At 42.2% G+C, this 20,546-nt stretch overlaps 1 pseudogene; it reads right to left on the reverse strand.

Moving 5' to 3' along the window:
* Positions 1 to 7,871: 7,871 nt before the first annotated feature.
* On the reverse strand, positions 7,872 to 11,779 carry LOC118935355 (SWI/SNF-related matrix-associated actin-dependent regulator of chromatin subfamily A member 5-like; annotated as a pseudogene).
* Positions 11,780 to 20,546: the final 8,767 nt, after the last annotated feature.

Here is a 20,546-nt window from a genome sequence, read left to right on the forward strand (position 1 = left end):
TTTACCTTGGAATTTTCACTCATGGCGCATGGCTCTCGTCTGCTGGGGCCTCCGTTTTTGGTCCGCTAGGAGCACTGACAGGGTGCTTCCCGAGGGCATGGACCCTGAGGAAGACTTGGGATGGGTCCTTGGATAAACTCTCAGGGGAGTCGCCTCACCGATGAGGAGCATCCAGTGAGCCCACGTGCGTGCTGCTGGCCGCCTGACGTTCTGCCCCTGCACCTGTAAAGAGGGTGGAGGGAGTGGGGCCTGTGCGGGCGGTGGGGCTCGCCTTCAGAGCAGGGCTACCCCCTTGCAGAGAAAACACTCTTTTTCTCTTCAGGCCAAAGGGGCCTCTGATAACACCGAGTGGTTCATGCTGTAAGAGGTGACTGCATAATAAAACGATAGGAATGAGATAAAAATCATCCACGGGAGGAAAAGGGGTAGTGCTTTGTGTTCTGCTCGTTATACAAGTTAATTTAAAACCAAAAGGTGGAGGAAGAAAAGCATCCAATTAGGCTTAGCTGTTATCGGTGCTGTTTGGGTTTTGTGTCAGGCCAAATTTAGGAAAAGTAGGTGGAGCGGGTTTGAACAAGGCACAGAGAGGGCTTGTGGATCTTGAATAAGAAGGAGGCGGAGAGTGGGCAAGGTGCTCAAGGGTTAAATGATAAAGCAAGACCTTTATTTGAAAGATACACTTAAATGAGAGTTGGGGGTATTCACAAATTTGCAGGTCTTCTGTCCCTGCAATTCAGGGAACCAAACAAATCAAACCGAAAAATAGAGAATACATTACCTGCACAGGGTTTCTCAACGACACTTTGGGACACAGAGTTCTTTGTGTGGGGGATGGGCTGCACACCATAAGATGTTTAGCAGCATCCCTGGCCTCCCCCACCAGGTGCCAGTGGTGCATCCGTCCGGTTGTGGAAACCCGAAATGTCTTTAGATATTTCTGAATGTTCCCTGGGTCAGGGGGAGGGCAAAACTGCCCCCTCCCCTAGTTGAGAACCTCTGATCTGTTCCAAAATGAGAAGAGGATCTCTGAATTTTTATTACAGAGTCTTGCCTGGAGACTTTACACGGAGTACAGTCCATCAGCAAGGGGCTTCCTGCCCTCTCCTCAGGGAGATCTGTTCCTTTCAAACTAGGGAAATGGCCGGGAACTGAGGCATGCCTGTGCTGTGTGTAAGGACAGACCTAGCTGGGCCCAGGCGAGGTCCTGTGCAGCATCATCAGATTGGGAGGGAAATTGCAAGGCTCTGGTGGTCACTGGCAATATGCACCAAGATTTAAAAAAATTGGGCTAGCCTTTAAACCAGAAATTCCACTTTTAGGAATTTTTCTCAGAAGATATCTGAAGAAGTGTACAAACATGGTCTATAAGAAGAATGTTCGAAATATATAAACAACAAAACTGGTTTTACCACTATTCATGGATTGGCTACATTATGGTATATACAGATAATGAAATAAAATACAGAGACTGCATGTCTGTATTTATGATTTAAAGTGCTTAGTTTATACAGACAGGCACACGCACAATACTGATAGAATAGGTTAAAAGGTGGCGTATCGAGTACGAGCCTGCTTATTTAAACTGTGTGTACATGTGTGCATGCATGTGTGTGTGTGTGCATGGGTGAGACTACAGGGCAAGATGTTTGGAAGTATGCGCCAGCCTCAGGCTGAGTGGGGTTATTACTGGGTGGTTGATTTCAGGGTGATTTTATTTTCTTCTTTAAACTTGGCATTATTTAAATGCTTCATTGTGAGTATGAATCCTTTACAAGATCGGGGTGGGGGGGAATCTTTGCATATTAAAAATAAACGTTGCATCTCAGTTACTGTTCCATCCCAACTGGATTTGTAGAGTGATTCCCCTCCAAGTTAAAAATCACAGGGAATCATTCCTTGAGTTATACTGCCATTTCCTTTCCTTTCTCCATGCCTGGAAGCCATAGGCTAATCTCGAGGTAGTTCCCGCTCTTTCACTCCGTGAATTCTGGCCTGGACAAAGCTGACATAAGGACGTGAGTTTTGATATTCTGGGGTATTGCCTGCTATTTAGTGTACTTATCTGGATATCTCAGACTTGCAATTATAGGCTCTCTCCTGAGAAATTGATCATCTAGCTCATCACTGTATCCAATTTTTTATATGATCAGAGGAATTTTCCATGAGGGGCCTCCTCGTGCCCTACCAATGATCTCATTATTTCAACAGGATACTGTCCTAGGTCATCACCATTTGCAAATTCAGTGAAAGCTGAAGTCAGAGAATTGTGAGCCTGTCCTTGTCACGTCATCTTCTGCTTAGAGAAGAGGGAAGCTGGTTTCACCGCCGTTACTGCACACGGTGCCATCGGCAAACATTAAAGAAGGAAAGGAAAACTCTCCCAGTCACTCTAGGACACACACACACGCACGCACGCACTTCAGGGTTGTTTTTAGTTCAAAAGAAGGATAAGGAAGGGCTGAATATAACTAAGCTGTTGTCCAAGGACCACACAACTTTGCTGTCACACCCTGTCCTTCCCTTGGTGAGAATGTTCTGCTTTCGGAAATGTAAGTAGAAAGCTGCCGCAGGGCTGAGGCTGAGTCAGCCAAGGGCTTCAGTTTCTCAGGAGCAGCCGCGAGGGTGCCGATGGGCCAACCTAGTGCACATGATTCCATAGGATGGTCAGAGTCTCTGCAGTTCCAAAGTCACGGTTGCACTCATGACACTCTTTGTTTTTTGTTATTTTCTAAAGTGTGATATTTCTAATAGTTCCTCCTGAAGGTAGTCATTTTCAGAAAATGTTCCTTTTAGGTATTTAATTTGGATTTCTCATAGCAGAAAGAAGCTCTCTCCTTCTGTTTTCTGCTCTGACAGTAACTTCATGGACTGTAACTAATGAGTCTAATATGAAGCCTCCTATTATTTAACAAAAATGTCCATAGAGATGGATCAAATTGACTGTATTTAGGACAAGAAGTAAGTGAACACTCTAAGTGGAGAGAGATTCTTTAATTTTATTGTTGCCTAAATGTCCATATTGTCTCTTCTAGCTCTGATATATTTGGCTTTGATGCTTCGGAGTGATGTCAGAACTTGCCTTGACAAACTGAATGAAATCAGTGCCTCCACTTACACTAGATCAAAGATAAAGGTACTTTTGAAGAAGTTTGAAGTGTTCTGGGAATTTTTTATATTGCTCTCTGTCCTATACATCTCATGGTGGAATTTCCAAATAAAACCCTTCATTTATACTGTACTAGCCCTCATCTCATGGTCTTCGTTACATAGGCAGGTCAGCTCAATGGGATAACAACAAAGAACAGCATCATCTGGCCTTCCCTCATCTCCTACTACCCCCCTTAGTCATTCTCCTGTATCTTGCCTGGCTTTCTTTCTCACCTGTCTGCTTCATGACCTGCACAGCGTTTGTCTATTTTCTTTCAAATGTTCTTGCCCTCTACCGCGCCTTCCACTGTCCTTCCATGTTTGACAACCATCTCATCTTCTGAGTTACAGTTGAAGTGTCCCTTCCTCAGGCAAACCTCTTGAGTCCCCAGAAGATAGCAGGGATGGCAGGCCTGCAGTCATGTTCTTGTGGCCCCTTGGAACCCTTCTGTGCAGTGACTGTCAATGCAGTAATTATTTTTACATATATAATTATTTACATAATTATTTGTTTCATGTACGTCTTATTCCCCAGGCTGTATATGCAAGGACCGATTCTTTCATGTTGCCCTGGTGGTGCCGGCCATAGTGCCTGATACGTGATAGGCACTCAATGAACACTTGTTGAATGAATCAGCAAATGGACCCTTGGGTACTTTTGGTGACAAAGAGGATGATGAAGAAGAGTATATGTATGACTCAGTACAATTCCATCAATAGCACTGTTTAGGATAAAGAGGGAGAAAGAAGGGGAGAAAGGGAGTCATACATTCCTCTGATGGTGGGTAAGGTGGAACCCCAGTTGTCACATGAATTAGGGGGATCTTTCAGGTAGCAAGATAGTTCCAAATAGCCCTGAACAGAAATCTGTCTGCTCTAATGGCTTTAGGCTTACCTGATACCAACTGGGACACCTACAATGACAGTGCTGTCCAGAGGATGACAGTGAGCATGGGAGGTTGACAGCAATAATGGCAAGGGGGTCTCTCTAAGTCAGAGCTAAAGGGAAGAGATTGACCTTGTATAGTGGCTGTGTTCATTTCATCTTGGAGTGGCCTTGATGCCTGTGTCAGTGACGTACAGGATGAAAACACCTTCAGTAGGAGCTGGGGTTTTGCTCATTAAACTATCTTTTTAAAGTCCCAGCTGAGTTGAGGTTACCCAGACCTTGCTGACCATTCACTAGGCAAAAGCACACAATGTAGTTTCTTTTCCATCCTTTTCAGGTTTTCTAAGATCACAACTGGTGGTTTACAGCATGACTAGAAGGAAAGTGTTTAGATTTAGCATGGAGGATGGAACTTGGATGATGGAGAAGCCTTTTGCCTAAATCCTCCCTTTTTTGGAGTCAGGAGGTGTAAACAGAACATTCTTTACAATTTCTCAGAGCATTTTTTTATGCCTTTCTGCATCTGTCTATTTTCCACACTCTTTTGGCACTCTATTTGAAGTAGATGTGAAAATAGCTTGCTGATGTACTTCTTATATGCCTGCCTCTCTTATCTTTGATTCTTTAGTAGTGTATAGTAGTCTAAAAATAAGATATTAGGATATATTCCCAGAAAAAAAAAATCAGCAGAGAAGTGGGAATGTGGGACTGGGAAAGAAGGTGAGCAAGTGGAGGCATGGTACTAAGCAATCTCACCTGGGAGGTAAATTCCGCATGGTTCTGCAGGGAACTCTGCCGGCAGTGTGGACCACCTCTCAGATCGGTCCTACTAGTGGCGAAAGGGAGCTGGATTGTTTATACCTTCTCTTCCACTCGTTGGTTAAGAGCTGCCCCTGGGGCCATGTGAATCCTCAAGCACTTGTGGCTGCCCACTCTGTGTACAGGTGACATGAGTTCTGGTGACCTGAGTGACATCTTCTAATGAAGAAAACGTACAGGTGCTTGGTGTTGGGAAGGACAGCAAACTGAGAGCCAGTGTGCAAACACCTGGCCGAGGAATTTGCAGTGATGTGGTCCATCCTGTGCACTGTTTAGGGTCGCTTGCATCTCATGTTGTTTATTCTACTGATTCTATGTGGCTAGTCCCAGTTCCTAGGGAAATAAAAGGACTTGTAAGAGGAAGGTTAGCGGGACTATCTACAGACCCCACTGTTTTAGCTGGTCCTCAAGCCATTTGGTGGGACACATCATCTCCCTCCTCTACCAGCCTTTCAGATCTTTTCCCACTTGGACTGGATTTTAACTGATGCTTATTTCTTTCCAGTTGGGATGACACAAATCTTCCTCACCGAGAGGTCTGAGGGTTAGAATATTATGTCCTTCTCAGGTCATGGATGCTATTTTCGATCAGTCACAGTTAAAATTTGGCATGGCAGCACCAAAGGAAGGTATTCCTGGGGAGGAAGCACCCCTTCATTCAGTGAACCCCCAGAGTTCCTGACTGAGTTTTCACCTCCCCCTTGAGGAGCAGCAGCCCTCTCTCCTCTCATCCTGGAGGTGGTGAGTGGTGGAATCAACTACGGCCACTCCAGCCAGGACATGGCATTGCTCCTGTATTATTAGTTTGGACAGGATGTGGATGTCCGTACCTCTTTGCTCAGTCTGTCCTTTCCTGCTCTTTAAGACAATAGTCCATTCATTTGTGTGCCACGTATTTACTGTGTAGGATAGCCTGAGGGTTCTCTGTGGGAACCTGGGCCTCCCCTACCAGGATCACATGGTTGGTGAGGGGCAAAGGTCAGTGCTCTTTAATCCACGTGATGATGGGTGTGAAGGCCAATACAAATGCAAAGGACTATGTCGCTCTCTCCCCCTCTCACACACCCCCTCTCTACCTTCATCTCCATTCTCATCCCTGTCCAGTCTCCATCTCATCTCCATTCCATCTCTACATATCCATCTACTTATATATTTAATCTGCTGCAAAACAGACCCCTAAGCACTGTATAGAGGAGATGTAAGAGAAAAAGAACACAGAATCTACCTACAGTAGGTTTATTCTCAGGAGAACAAGTTTTAAGACTGATTACAAGGTCCCATGCCAACATACTGCCATCTGCCCAGAATATCTCAGAGCTGAGAGGGCAGACATAATAATTCAGTTGGAAATTGTATCTCCAGATTCTGAGTTCTTATAAATGTGTGTGTGTGTGTGTGTGTGTGTGTTTTATGTCCTACAAATGGATGTTTGGCTGAGAGCATATGTTGTGGATACCCTTGGGATGTCTGCCTAGGCCACGATAACCAACTTTCTCCAGAAATGCCCCTTATCCTAAGAGTGGATTCTTTGTTTACACTTGATACAAAGTGAACTGGGCATGTGACCGAAGCCGAGCCAATCAGATTTCCTCTCACAGGAATTTGGAATTGGCTGCAAGAGATCCTAGTGAACCTTGGTGGCTGCTCTGAGGATAGTGATGGATGCTCTGGTTTGTGGAATGAGAGTTTATCTTTCCCTGTAGGTACAAGGAAATAGAGCATTTACAAAGATGAGCAGAGGTAAGTGGAAGCAAGAGGTGGAGGGAAATCCCTGCCTGAGCCCCTGGCAGCTCCCAGCTCCTGTCCCCTGTCCCTTTTGGGCCCTGGAGACACTCCACTCACTGATGCATCTCCAGATTCTTCAACAAACTTATTTTAAAAACTTCCTTAAGCTTGCTCTTTCTGTTACTTGCAATCTAAAGAACCTCAAGAAAACCACAACTAATTCTTTTTCTATGTTGGGTTACTAGTTGAAGGCTATATTCTATATCCTGCCTTGTACTATTATGTCTGATATGACTTGTATTTATTTCAGCCTCAATTTGAGGACGTTGTAGATGAGCTATTGCTGGAGACAAATTCTTGTGATAATTGGATAAATATTGTTTTGGATATGTTATTGATAACAGGAGGGTAGACAGGAGGTAGAAGGGATTAGAATAATTTTGAGAGGCAATATAATACACAGTAGAAGTTAAGAGTGTGGTCTTTGGGGTCAAAATGCCTGGGTGCGAATCCTGTATACACCCCTTACTTTCTGGCTGACCTGGACGTGGTCATGCCTCAGTAACTCAGTTTCTCCATCTGTAAAATAGGTGTGCTAATAGTACCTATGTTAAATATGTTAAAGTTTGGTTGTGGAGATTAAATGAGACAATATATATGAATTACTTAGAACACTCTGCCTGACCCCAAAATGGCACTCAGTGAATGGTAGTTCTTATGACGATTGGTAAAAGGGAAAAATAAATGATGACAGAGAAATAACCTTGCTAATAATCCTTGGGATAAGGATGGTCTATGTGGCTATAATCTTTTCTTTCTGCCAAATATGGGAAAGAAAATCCAGAGATGAAAGTTGGAGCATTGAAAGGCAAACAAGATTTTCCTCTGATTAAGTTGTGGACCCGTAAAGAAAGTGTTTTCCCTCAGAAGAGGAGATAAAGATAAAAGCATCTTGATCTCAAATGGGATGAGGGTGATCTACATAAATCCAGGAGATTGCTTATTGAAGTGGGTCTTTTTTCAAAAGACTAAGAGGGTCTTTTGAAAGGAGGAAGTAAATTAGGAATCAAAACCACTAAGAATTAGTAAAAGGAAAAGAACAAGATCATTTAAAAAATTTATTTCAAAATATATTTTCTCCATATGTGATGACTAAATATTTTAGTCCTTTCCACTAAGAGCTGTACAGCTTTTATGGGTAAAGACTGAAAAATCCTGATTTCTTTCCTGAATCTGAAATTCAACATTACCCTGTAGTTTTGACCATAAGATGTGAACTTTTTTTTTTAAAAATAATTGAAGCCTGTTTTATTACTTTAAGTGTTAATGATTTAAAAAATGTCAGCACAGCTGTTGCATTTAAAAAAGTGAAACTACATACTATGTTTCTAGCTCAGTAAACAGATGAACCTGATGTCTCTGAATGACATAATTGAGCATTGTACAGTACATCTTATGAAGACCCATAAATTAAAGAACTACTAGTTTAAAGTTAGTGATTATGAAACAAATATGTATTCATAGTTTCAGCTTCTTTTTCCTTCCTCTACCATCAGGTGCTCCATCCATTTTACGTTTCTGAGTTGAAGGCTTTGGTCCTCTTTTCTTTTTCTCTGCCTTCTCTTTTTCTTCTAGTTCCATGTTTTCTCTTTCAATCAAGGTAATTAAGGTGTTACATCTCCTCTGGAGCCCCATTGCTGTTCTGGACTTAAGAAACTAGTCAAATCTGAACTGTGGAGAGTTGCGAATACACTGTCGTAATTCAACATAAACATTTTCTTTGTCAAATCCAAGTTTGTGCAGCATACAGATCAGAAAATGATCCTCTTCCTCAGTATAGTTTTTTCCTTTGTTCGTACCACATGATATTCTCAGCTGATGCAAAGTTGCTTCGTACCGTCCAATCTTTGTGTCAAGTGCTTTTTTGATACTAATTCTTCTTTGAATTCTTGCCTCTCCCCTTTCAATCTGAGCCATGATCTTCTCTATGTCTTGGGGCTCATTGCATCTTTCCCAGAACACAGCTGAGTATTCAATAACTTCTTCTGGAGTTTTTCCTTCTACTTTTCTTGCTATATTTTCAATATCATCACAACCCCACTTCTCATTAGCTTTGATAAACTGGTTAAAATCTCTCTTATTCCAATTGGTAAATCCCTGTGTTAGAAGCTTCTCTTTTTCTTGTAATTCATCATCATTTAGGGGTTCAGCTTCATCAATTTTAAGCTGTTCTTCTTTTTGTGCTTGTGCTGCATTTGGTAGGTCAGGATTTCGAGGCACCTTGTACCCAATAGTTTTTCTGTAATATAGAATTTATTTTTCCAGTAATTCAAATAAACGTGGAGGAAAAAACTGGAAATCCTGAACATTGGGTTGTTTCGGAGGTCGAGGAGCCTTTGGTGCTTTAGGTTCACGGACACGAAGAGCTTCCCTGAAATAGGCATCAACAGCATAGTTGGCTTTTCTTTCTCTTTTAGGTGGTTCAATCCACTCTGTGAAAGCAATCTTTTGTTTTTCTCTACACTCTTCTCCTTCAAAGTTATAAACACTCGATTCTGTATCCATTGTAAAGTTTCTAAGTGCGCTTTCATCTTGGAGAGTTTTTCATTCATCTCTGCAGTCTTCTTTGCACCTCTTTCCAAAATACCATCAATATCTTCATCAGTAATCTCACTTTCCTTTGAAGCAAATACATGCGTTGCCCCATGTCTGATCATTTGAAGCATTTCATCTTTGCCAATTTTGTTCAGATTCTGATCCCCAAGTCTTCCTTGTTGAATGACTATTGAATCCAGTCCGAGTTTCATCTCAGCATGTTCCACTATTCTTTCTTCTACAGTGTTATCAGTTATAAAGCAGAACACTCTGTCTTGGTTTGTCCAATTCTATGTGCTCGGTCCATAGCCTGGAGATCTACTTGGGGATTCCAATCTGAATCATACAAAATGACTACATCAGCAGTAGCAAGACTGATGCCAAGACCACCAGCACGCTTGCTTAACATGAACACAAACTTTGTGCTGTTTGGTTCATTGTATGCATTGATGGACTCTTGTCTCTCATCATGGGGTGTCTGCCCATCTAATCTGCAGTACTCATAATTTCTTCACATACAATAATTTTCCAGAATATCCAACACCCTTGTCATTTGACTGAAGATTAGTACTCATGAACCTTGTTCTTTTAATTGAGGGAACAGCTTGTCTAATACCACCATTTTGCCACTGTTGGTAACTAGATGCGTATCTGTGGTACAAGGTGGACCAGGTTCAGCTCCATCAAAGAGATATGGATGATTACAGCATTTCCTCAACTGCATCAGGATGTTTAATAACCTCATTTTGTCCATCTTCCCTGCAGAGTTTAGTATATCTATATCCTTCATTAATATCCGAGTATACCATTCCCTCTGCATTTTGCTGAGACCCACATAGATTTTTACTTCCTTCTTTGGAGGCAAACTCTTTTCAACATCAGCTTTAATTCTTCGAAGGAGGAATGGGCGCAATACCATATGAAGCTTTTCAACTAGCTTTTGATCCCCAAGGCAATTATTTGTATCAAACCAGGAATCAAAAGTCATCAGCTGAATTAAAGACATCTGGCAACAAAAAATTAAGAAGTGACCAGAGCTCATGCAAGTTGTTTTGAAGAGGTGTTCCAGTTAATAATAATCGATTTGTAGTCTTGAATTCCCTCACTATTTCTGATAACTTAGATTTTTCATTTTTGATCCTGTGAGCTTCATCTATAACTAAGTACCTCCAATTAAACTTTTTGAAAAGTCTTCTCTTTTATAAGCATTTCAGAGGATGTTACACATACATCCCATTCTCCTGGTAATAAAACGTCGCTGACAGAAGCAGCTCTTTGTTCTTTATCTCCTATCAAACAAACAGACCTAAGGGTTGGTACCCATCTCTTGAATTCACTCATCCAGTTGTGTAATGTAGATTTAGGAACCAAAACCATATGAGGACCAGCAATGTTTCTATAGTGTTTCATATACCCAAGAAGAGAAATTGTTTGAAGAGTCTTTCCCAGACCCATTTCATCTGCAAGGATACCATTGATGCCATTCTCATACAAAGAAATGAGCCAATTTAATCCTCGAACCTGATAATCTCTCAGTTTACCCCATTTTACATACGATGGAGAGTCTTCAAATCGAGTGCAAACGTTGGTTGCTTTGGAACTTTCTGTTCATAGTTCTTCACCCTCCTCTTGCTCTGTTCTACGGTGTCGGTAGTCGCCTACGGATAGCAAGTTCTGTTTCTCATCCTTTTTTATTCGTGGGCGCCCTGGTTTCATTTTCAACGGTGAGGTTGGAGTCTTCTGAGCAGCAGGCTGAATGAAATGTGCAAACAGCTCTGTTTGCTTTAATAAATACTCAAACCTATTTGCTCGGTCAGTTTGCATTTTTTCTTCATAAGTAGGATCTGGCTCTTGGATTTCGTTTTGCTTTCCAGGAGATGCATCATCAAATACTTCCTCCACCTCGGAGGCCGCGGGGCCCGCGCCGGCTGTGGAGGGGGCCGCCTTTGTTGCCGCTGCTCACGCCGCTGGCGGCCGAGGCCGCGGGCTTGGGGGGCGCCCTCTTGGAAGGCTCGGCCGCGGACGACATGCTGTTCCGTCTGCGTCACCCGCCGCCGCCAGAGGCCGGGCCCCGCGGGGATGAGCAGGCGGCCCAGGCCTGGGCGGCTGTGTCACAACCGGCTGATGGAGGAGCGAGAGCCCCCCAGAAGGCCCCCTGCGCCGCGGTTCCGCGATGAGCCTGAGGCAGGCCCAGCAGCCTGGCCTCCTCAAGATGTGAACTTTTGTCAAAATCTGGTAGCATCTGTTGGGAGAGGCAATCCTCCGTGGACTCCTAGTGTCGCTGTACATTTTTGCTGGATTTTTCAGGCGTGTAAGATGCTCACCACTCTGCCTGGGCCCTTTCTCAGGCCATGTTTGCAAGCAACCTGGAGGAGTGAGGTAAGGACTTGCTTTGGAAAAGAACAGGTTTGCTATGGCGGAGGTGGGTTCCCCAGACTCGGTGCTCCTCATCTGCGACGTGAACCCATTGGTTGGGCCGCATCCACGTGGGCTGCTTTGAGTTGCCCCTATAGACATGGGGGAGGGTTCTGGAGACCGAGGGAAGGAACGAATAGAAAAGTCATGCTGTTGCTGAGCTGCGAGTAACAATGTCCTTTTTCTTTAATCCAAGAATCTCATGTCTTCTGCTGGTATCCTTGAAATAGTAACAGGTTAACTTGCTACCTCCTAAGTAGGGTAAATTGCCAGATCCTGACTATGTTTCTTCAGAATGAGGAGAAGGGCCGTCCAGGAGAAATGCAGTTGAGTATCTTAAAGGAAATCCGTATTGCTAAGGCCTGTCATCTGTCCAGATATGGGCAGACAAATTCTAGGGACTCGGAATGGGCTCTTGATGGTGGTGGAGGACAGAAGTAGGTGGTCCTACTATGTTGGAGGGAAAGAAAACACTTCATCTAGGGGTGGGAGAGGCAGTTACGGGGCACCCTGGGCATATTAGAACTGAGATTGAAGTTAGCAGAATGAAGGTGCCCAGTGGAGGCTGGGGGTGGCAGCGAGCCACAAAACAGAGAACACATGATTCTTTACATAAGTCCTTGCTATCTGAAAGAGAAAGGTAGAGATTTCCCTCAATTCCAGTGAATCCTGTGGGATATGCTGATGAAATTTCTAGGGCTTTCAGTTGGGAAGATATTTGAGGACCCCCGTGCTTCCATATGGAAATGTGGAGCCTCTCCTATCCTTAGTGTACTTGACTTCTTCAAATCAGCCCATATAACCCACCATGTAATGGGTGCCCAGCACCCAGAGAGAGTGCCACCATGCTCACAGTAGGTGCCCTGGGACACATGGCCTTGTCTCTGCCGTGCTTCTCACCAACTGCTTCACCTTCTGTGTCCCTGGCTCCTGATTTCCTGAGCTTGTCCGTAGTCTTGACAATGGATTTGGCTTCCCCAGGGCTGACGGTTAGCATTTTATTTGGACATGTTTTGTACACCTCACTGTTTTTTTCCACCTCCCTTTTAGGGCATTATTCTAGCCACCCCAACCCAGGCCCTGGTCTTGGCCATTTGGCCATGGGCCCCCTTCACCTGGCTTGACCTCCCTGGGAAAGGGAAGGTAGGAAATCATAATCAGCTTGGGCTTAGCTAGTTACAGAGATAGATGCCTAGCTATTTCATCAACAAAGAGTATTTAAAAAATATAACATGATGGGAAAAAGAAAAGAAAGCATTTCAGTAGCTTTTGTCATTTTGAAGATCAGTCTGCAGTGGAGTTGATAAAAAATAGCAGCAATGCAAACATCTGCGTGAAGGAGCAGCAAATCAGGTTATAATTCTTTTTTCTATGGAAATATTTATATTCTCCCAGGCCTTGGATCCCCAGTTAGTGTCTGATGTAGAGACAAAGGAATGCTTCACTTCATTTAGTGATGAGCACGGGGAATGAACCGCAAGCGTGACGCCGTCTGCAAAGGAGTATGCATTTCACGTTTGTGGGCAGGACTTCCTGGAAGCCAGTTGGAAAATGATGCTCAATCCCTAATGAAAGGGTATCTTACATTTTCCTTTCTCTATGGAAAGAACCATTTGTGATTCTTTCCAATACAAACACTAACAATTTTTAACACTAAAAATGCAGTTTCATTTAGTTCAACTCTAATGGGGCTGGAGATTTATTTCCCCAGAAATCTCTACTATAAGAGGGAATGAGGTCTGTTCCAGTGCAGGAAGCTTTCGCATTATAGGAATTAGGTTACACATTAACTTCCATGTTTATTTTCAGCTTCAGAGAGTCTGATTTTTTCGGACAGAAGGAAGTCTGTTCTGTATTTGTCTTGGCCTGGAATATGGGTGGGGCCAGGCCAGCAGGAGGACAGAACCTTTGGTGAAGAGCCCTGTTAGGAACAGGGAGTGTGGAGATGAGGACTGTGGGCTCAAGTGCACAGAACTGGGTATATTCATAAGTAACTAACTGACCGCATCCCTCGCTTTTCATAGTTACAGGGAATTAAAAATAATCAGAGCTCAGTGTTGGCTCAGATTATTTTTATTGCGATATTACAAAAAGAGGTGTCTACAAAAGTAGTCATAAACTCACTGTGTAATAGCTTTTATTCAAATGCAGGCATGGCTAATTAAAAAGTTACATATGAGCTGGCAGTTAGGATTTAGAAAGTTACAGGGGAATGTGGTTCTCATCCTAACTGGATGAAAAAGCTGGATTGGTCACAAAACAGTCATTTAAGAAACCCGCCAGAGAGTTGGAGGTGGAAAGAAATCTTAACTGAGCTCAAGTCTGGAAGGGAACAAGCCCTGCCCAGGGGAGGAGGTCCGCGCTGCTCTCACCTCCGGGAGTAAAGTCGGAGGCGCAGCCAGCCCTGCCGCAGAGGGTAAACTAGCCACACTTTCAAGAGCTGCCCATAGGCTGATGAAACAATAGAATCCCTCGTTTCTTAGGGCTGCTGTAGCAAGTGACTACAAACTTGGTGGCGGAAAACAAGATAAACTTATTATCTCACGTTTCTAGAGACTAAAGGTTTGAAATCAAGGTGTCAGCAGGGCCAGGTTCCCTACAATGGTTCCAGGGATCACTTACTCCTTGTCTCTTCCTGGCTTCCGGGGGCCCCCGGTGGTCCTTAGTTTGTGGCCACATCACTACAATCTCTGCCTTTGCCTTCACATCGTCTTCACCTCTGTGTCTGTCTCGGGTTCTGGGTAGACATGAATTTTGAGGGGCGGGGAGGCACTATTGAACCCACTGCAGAGCCCCAGATACAGGATGAATCCACACTCATCCTGTTCTGGTTATTTGTTGCTGTATAAAAAAAACTAGCCCCAAATTTAATGGCATAAAACAGCCATTGTATTATAGCTCGATTTTTATGAGTCAAGAATTCAGGCGGGGCGTGGTCGAGCAGCTCCAGTGCTCTACACGGCATCAGCGTGGGCCACTTGGCGGTCCCTTGGTAGGTACATGTGGCTGGGCCCTCTCCATTTTCATGTTGTCTCCATGTGGTCTGCTCAGCTGGGTAGTTGGACCACTCCCGAGAGGTCCAGCAGATAGGAAGTAGAAGCTGCTGGTTTCTTAAACTCTGGGCTCTGAAACTAGTGCAGCATCACTCCTTATGCCCTAATTTCTCAGGCAGCAGCAGAGCCTGCCCAGCTTCAAGGGGAGGGAACGTCGTGTGACCCTTGGTGTTAAAAGGATCAAAAACCCAAACTAAAAATATTCATGGCATTTTTGTTCCTAAGAGCCAGAAATAGCCATATGCCTATTAATAGGTGAACTGATGAAATAATTGTGATATATTCCTACAGTAGACTGCCAGTCAACAGCAAATAAATGAACTGCTGACACAGTAACACCGTGGATGGATCTCAAAACCTTTATGCAAAAGAAACCAGACATACACACAGCATATATAATGGCTGATTCCATTTATTGAAGTCCAAGAAGCTACGGTGACAGAAATCAAAATAGTGATTGCCACTTGGGGGAAGGGTGGATTAGATCTTGGGAAACATTCCTGGGGAAAGACATTTTCTATATTTTATTTGCTGTACTACTTTTTTGTACTAGTGATTGTACAGGTGCATACAATTCTCAAAAAAGCCATCAAACTGTAAAGTTAAAAATATATTTGATGTGAATTATTCACATACCATACAGTCTATGCATTTAAAGTAAATAATTCAGTGGGTTTTAGTATATTCACAGACTTGCTCAACCATCAACTCGATTTTTTAAACATTTTTATCACCCTCAGGAGAAACCTTGTATCATTAGTGTTCACCCCCCTTTCTTATTCTCTGACCCCCTGCATGCCCCTCCCTTAAAAAAATCTGTTTTTGCTTTTATGGGTTTGTCTATTCTGGACTGAAGGGGACGGCCTTTGTTTTCCCCCATGTCTGCACGCAGAACGGGAAAGCACCATCACCTGTAGCGCCAGCTTGAAAACAACTGGTACAGTCCTTGGAAGTTTTCTGCCCACAAAAGTGTATCTTTTCCTCCAAAACGAGCCAAGATGCCTTACCCTGCAAACAGAACGGCCTTGGGGATGTGTGAAAACACCGCCCCTGCTTACTGGGCAGATTCTAAGAAATCAGCAGAATGTTCTGGCCTGTTCCCCCTGAGTAGGGAAAGATACATATAGCATTGGGCTGAGGTCCGAGAAAGGCAGTATAAAAATAAAGGAGCTGCACCACATTGTGGCTGCAGCCATTGTCTGTCTGTCTTTGTTGTCTGTGTTCTTTGTTCATTCCCTTTTCACCCACGCGAGCGGCTCGCAACATGGACATTTCATATAATAGAATCATACAATATGCTATCTTATGTGTCTGGCTTCCTTCGTTTTGCATGTTTTCAAGATTCATCCATGAAGTAGTCTGTTTTAGTACTTCAGTCCTTTTTATTGCTGAATAATATTCCATTGAATGCATATGTAAGTTTTTATAGTTTTGGCTCTTATATTTAGCTCTGTGATCTATTTTGAATTATTTTGATGGATGGTGTAAAGAAAGTGTCCAGCTTCATTCTTCTGCATGTAGATTTGCAGTTGTTCTGGTATCACTAGTTTGAAAAGACTATTCTTTCCCCATTGGTCTTGGCACCCTTGTTGAAAAGCAATTGACCATAAATGTAAGGGGTTTATTTCTGGGCTCTTGATTCTGTTCCACTGAGCTATACATCTTCTATTCTTATATTAATATCACATGATCTTTGTTACTTAAATTTACTTTAATGCTATTTTTTCTGAAATTAAGTCATTCCAGCTACTGTGAATATGGTCCTATTAGTCCCCAGTTTCTTCTGAATGCAGCATTAGGTCTAATAAGTCTCTCTCTACTTTTTCTGTACAAACTGCTGTAACATCTTCATTTCCACAGCCTGATATAACCTCCTGTTTGTCCTTTCCTTGGCCCGAGGACATCTTTTTCTTTTCTTTTTTTCAGATTCCCTCCGGCTTTTTCTAATAGCTTAGAACATTAAAGAAGTACTACTTCTTTACTTTGATGTTTTTCATAATAACAATTTAAAGCCTTAATTTACTAATTTGAAGAGTGAAATTCTCTTTGATTTTTTAAATTAAGGTATCATTGACATAAACTCTTACAAAGGTTTCACAATAAAAACAATGTGGTTATTACATTCACCCTTATTATTGAGTCCCCCCCATACCCCATTGCAGTCGCTGTCCATCAGTGCTGTAAGATGCCACAGAGTGCCTATTTGTCTTCTCTGAGCTACACTGTCTTCCCTGTGACCCCTCACACCATGTGCACCGATCATGATACCCACAATCCCCTTCTTCCTCCTCCACAACCCCCCTCCCCCATCCTTCCTCTTTGGTAACCACTAGTCCCTTCTTGGAGTCTGTGGAAAATGTTTTCATTTTTCAAAATCTGACCTTTATAACTGGTGCAATAATCACTGTTTTATAACTGGTGGAAGATCTTTATAACTGGTGAAATAATCCAGTTTTGGTGTTACACTTAAAGGGAGTTAGTTTGATCAGATCTACCAAGGTAGTGGCTGTGAGCATACTTGTCCGTCCATTAACGGTTAAGTACTGTAACCGCAGGTGATCTTTGGTGCTAACAGGAACCTGAATGCAAACATAAACACCATCTCTAGAATGTGGTATTGTTTAACTTGAAGAGTGGTCATACAGATTATCCAGAATAGGCTTAAAATAATTTTAGTTTGTCATTGGAATGAAAACACACACATATGCATACATGTATAGACAGGTGTGGGACCCTGACATTATATCCATGGACCTTACTTGTGCAAACCCAAATCCTGGGAATCATCCTAGATAAGTGCTTTTCGTATATTTTCCATGTGCAGTTTATCACTAAGTCCTTTTGATTTCATTTTATAAATATTTCTTAAGTCTATTTACTTCTTTTTCTCTACATTTTCTCTACCCTACACCAACTATCGTGTCTTGACTGGGCTGTTGCAAGTGATGCACCCCTATTATCGGCTCTTATAGCCCTAGGTATCCCTCCTTTAGGGCACTTGTCCTTACAGCAATTATGGGTTGTCAGTATGTATATTTGATTAATGTCTGTCTCAGTAGCTTCTGAGCTCTTTATAACCTGGAGCCATGTTTCCTTTGATTCATTATTTGTATCTTCAAAGGCAGGCACATATTAACAAATGAATAAGAGCTCTGGTACAACCCAAAGGAACTTTTAAAGAAATGGTGAATGATGTCTCTTTGCAGGAGGTCTCAAGACTCTAAGAAGAGTCATGTCTGTTCTGTGATATCTTTTATCCTGATCTAAGTAAATATGTTGATAGAATATGGGTAAAATTGTTGGAACCCTCAGAAAAAAGAGAAACTATTATAGGGTGGATATGAAAAATTGCTTTATGGGTTGCACCAATGTAGTAAATTTAGCAAAATGAAATTTAATAGGGAGACCTGTAAATGAAGCATACTGACCGCCAAATCCATACTGGACAGGAAAGCTGTCTCTGAACAGCGTCATTCATGGAAAATGTCCTGGAAGTTTCGGTTGACAATAAATTCATAGTACTCAACAGAGAGATATGAATGATTTTATCAATTAATTTAAAAAATAAACATCCAGCAAACATATGGGCAAAAGATATGAGCAGGCAATTTATAAAAGAAATTAATATTGACCAATAAGTAAATGAAAAGATGCAAATTCAAATAATATTAAGGTACTATTTTAGGCCCACCAAATTGACAAATATTAAATAAGAGGTAACACACAGTAATGCTAGGGTTTGTAATTAGCAGCTTTTATACTTCTGATGGCAATATAATAATTGCTATTTTTGAAGGTATATTTGGCAATTCTAATTAAGAAAATCTTAAAATGTGGATATATTTGAAAGGATATATTTAAAGGATAAAATAGATGTATGAAAGATTTAGCTGCAAGGGTATTCACTCTAGTAACAATAGCAAGAAAGGTTGGCAACAAGTGTCTAACAACAGGGCATTAGTTAAAACAGAGCATATTCATATGAAGAAATATAATGCAACTACTTAAATGTCATGAAAAAATATTTAAATACATGGACAATTGCTTTAATTTAAAAATCAGATTACAAAACATTACAATATGATCTTATTTTACTATAAAATATGTCCATTGGAAAATGGTTATGGTGGTTTTATGTGGCTGATGGTGTTAGAAAAGACATGCAGGCCCCAAATGGAGTCACTTATGCTAAGCGCATGCCTCCTGACGAGGATGTAATACCTGACCTCTTTGCAGTTTCAGCCTGTCCCAGGAAGGTAATCTTAACCAGTCAGTCTGGAAGTTCTTGGTCAGCACTAGTGAGGTAACCAGCCGGATTGATCCCTGCTGTTCCCTAAAGCAAGGTGAGCTTGCCTGAAACAATCCACTTTTTGCTAGTAACTTCCTTCTCTCACCTCCTTCTGCCTATAAAAGTTTTCTATTTTGTACAGCTTCTCAGAGCTCCTTTCTGTCTGCTAGATGGGACGCTGATTCATGAATCCTTGAGTAAAGGTAATTAGATCTTTAAATTTAACTCAGTTGAATTTTTTTCTCAACAATGGAGTTTTGGACTATTTGGCTCTTTTTGCTTGTCTTTGTCTTCTACAAGAAATACATACTGATTCCACAAATGGTAAAAAAAAAGGTTATTTAAATAGAGAGGGCATGGTGCCAAAGAAGCTGTTGTGCATTTGGTCTGCATCAATAGAAATGCACGTTCAGAACAAAGGCCTCGGAAGTCCCACATTGCTCTGCCACTTACCCAGGCTCAGTGTGTTGGATCCAGCAATGAGTGCCTTCTTACAGGTTTGTGTCCAGAGAAGAGCATCCGGGAGCATGAGGGGGTCTCAGAACCACGTCACTTCCTGCCGCAAAAGGAGCACAGGATTGGGAATCAGGAGGCTTGGATGCAAGCCAAGTTTCTGTCACCTTTCAGTTGGTGACTTTAAGGGGACCACTTCTCTCTCTGATCCCAAGTCTTCTCATTTGTTAAACAGGCATGACAGCATCCACACCAAGGATTTTGTTGTACATGTTAACTAAAACAATAACTGGGAAAGCGGTTTGCAGTGTTTATTGGAAGAACTGCCTGTGTTCAGTTTGGAACGAAGAGGGGATGGGAACAGTGGGTGTGCTGCTGTGTAGCATTTGATAGGTATTATCTTTTTTTTTTTTGAAGTATATTGACAGGTTATCTTGTATGGTAGACTACTGGGTATGCATTCCAGGGACACAGGTTTTCGTTAAAATAAGGCTGACGTTTCTAATAGCTATGATTGTTCTAAAATATAATGGATGGCTTTGGATTCAATGGCTTTCTTGGAGCTATAGGATTTCTCACAGAGATAGCTGCTCAGTTATTGAGGATATCGGAGTAAAGATTCAAATGCTAGTAAAAGAATAGCACAGGTGGCCTTTAGAATATTTTCTACATGGATATTCCAAGATTCTCTGCACTGAAAATCATGATATCATCTGCGTTTCCAGTACCATCAGAATAGTTACAGAGTTGGAAGGATCTATGCATTTTGAGACCACATAATGTCCATCTGTGAAGAGAGACTGTTCTCTATGTTCTGCATGGTTCTGAGGGCGCTTTCACTAAAGTAATATCAATAACATTAATAAAATCAGTAGGCTTAAAATAGGAAGCCATACCCAAGGAGGAAAGGTCCAGCCTTAAGTAATATAGAAGGTGTATGGCAATCACTTTGAAGCCAAAAAAAAAAAAAGTGGAGGAGGTAGATGATTTAGAACCCCAACTATATGAAAAGATGATTCAGTGGCCTATGAAAAGGTACATGGCAGGTTATGAGAGCTCAGTGGGTGAGATCAAGCTATGGTGGAGAGCATTTGCTTTTAGTTATTTCTTCAAAACTGCATTTTGGCTTTCCTGGCTTAGGCATTTGTCCTGCAGGTAAAAG

The sequence above is a fragment of the Manis pentadactyla genome, chromosome 19, assembly GCF_030020395.1.
Source record: "Manis pentadactyla isolate mManPen7 chromosome 19, mManPen7.hap1, whole genome shotgun sequence".
Classification (NCBI taxonomy): Eukaryota; Metazoa; Chordata; class Mammalia; order Pholidota; family Manidae; genus Manis; species Manis pentadactyla.